This window comes from Acanthisitta chloris, unplaced genomic scaffold, assembly GCF_000695815.1.
Source record: "Acanthisitta chloris isolate BGI_N310 unplaced genomic scaffold, ASM69581v1 scaffold2272, whole genome shotgun sequence".
In the NCBI taxonomy this organism is placed as follows: Eukaryota; Metazoa; Chordata; class Aves; order Passeriformes; family Acanthisittidae; genus Acanthisitta; species Acanthisitta chloris.
The window spans coordinates 31,062-33,076 of record NW_008659679.1 but is presented as its reverse complement, the minus strand read 5'-3'; positions in this window follow the sequence as shown (position 1 = coordinate 33,076).

The window sequence follows — 2,015 nt, the reverse complement described above, 5'->3', positions numbered from 1 at the left end:
CTCCTTGGACATAAAAACAGTCACCACGATATGTCCTTGATGCCATCCTCTGAGCCTATCCCACTTCTTTGACACCTTTTTGAGAGGAGGGGACCAGGATTTCATGCACTATTTAATGTACTGGTGAACCAGGGGGTTATACAGTGGTTTACTGAGGTTCTGTGTTCACATGCTGTTTCTTTCACGGCAATCCCTAATGTTTGAGTAGCTGAGTCCTGGGCCAGTGATTTTGTGGAATAGTCTATGATAGTCCAAATATCTCACTCTTGATTAAAAATAAGCAGTTCAGAAACCATAATTTCATATATGAATATAAGACTTGTTTTCCTTGCGTGCACCACTTTAAATGTAATCTGCACTTATTTTCAGCTGCCATGTTATTGCCCAATCCCTCAGCCTCGTAAGGGCCATATGCAATTCCCCACTGGCTGCTCTTTTCCCCAGTACTCTTAGCTGTGTATCCTCAACAAGCTTTCTTTCTTCACTGCTGCACCAGATCATTCACAGGTTGAAGAGCACATGACCCAGCCTCACTGGTGGGATGCTTCTGATGTGAGCACTGACCACTTACACCTACTTTCTGATGCCTATCTTCACCTGCCCCAGCTCATCCAATATTAGACTGCTGGGATCAAAGCCACATGTTGCAAGCCCCTGTTCAGTGAGTGCAGCTCATACCTGGTCCTTGTCTAGACTTCCATTTCTACACATACAGGGTGATATTTTGGAGCACGACGCAGGCAATGCCTTAGCCATCTGGCTAAAATCTTTTGGGGAATGCAGCTTATTCCCCCATTTGCTATAAATTCATGTAAATGTGCAGGTGTTTGGTGCACCAAGATGCCAGTGGGACTGTCTATGCCATGCAATAGGGAAAAGCAATAATCACACATACAAGTGAAGCTTTGAATTAGAAAAGTGCAGTATTTTGAAATAGGGTGTTTTGCCAGAAAAGAGCACAGGAAAATAAATGATACTCGAAATTAGTGGTGGATTATGGGCAAAGCATGCAAATCCGCCCACATCTTATTGAAGCGAAACTGATATGCTTCTTCCGGCAATTAGACGAGTTCCTCAGAAGAGCACTGCCTTGGATCAGGCACAGAACAGTCTGGCACAGCCAGGCTGCTCCAGCTGCCTGGGAATCAGCATCCTGCCACAACCTTCCCTCACACCCCGGCAGCAGGGTCTGTCGTGCCTGAGCTGAGGCTGTAGCAAGGGCTGGTTAGTTCAAGCTGCTGAGATTTTCTCTGCAGCAGGCACTCATGAGGGACAGAGAGCTTTGTTGCTGCAGAGCCCCTGATGGACCGCCAGCCCTATCCATTCACACAGAGCACTGTTTGCCTAGGAAGCTCTGCCAAAGGAGGATTTTCCCTATGGAAGAAATTCAAGTGTTTCTATTCAGTGCCCTGCACCAAACTAGTGTTTTTCCTTTGAGGTTGAGTCTCAATTCCCACCAGCAACACTCCTTGTGCTAGGTTGGTGACACACCCAGGAGTGAATGTCCCTTGAGGTAAATTAAGCCACAGGTGGCTCCAATGACTTTGGGGATGGCTGTGAAGTCCTGGCCCTGTCCCATGCCTGATGCCCCCAGCACACAGCGGCTCTGATGTACCTCTGCTGTAGCACTCCTGGCTCTTTGCCCTGCTAACGCACCAGTGCCAATCCACAGCATCCCTCCCTCATGCAGTTCTGATGGAAACAGATCATGCAGGCTGCCCATACCCTCTTCATTCTTTTTCCTTTCCCACCACCCAAATTTTCCACATGTGGCTACAATTAGAAATAAGTTGAATGAGCACTTGTCTGTGGGTGACTCATTCTCACCCTGTGAGGGGCTCTGCAGAGGGTATGGATGTGAAGTTTCACCACCTCCCCAGACAGCCTGCAATGATGTCAAGTTCACTGGCACGAAAAAAAGCCTCCTGCTCTCCCCAAAGCAGAAGCAGCCAAATTCTGCTGCTCCTCATCTAACATATATGTGGCAAAAAGGACACCCTGGTCATGGTTTCCAG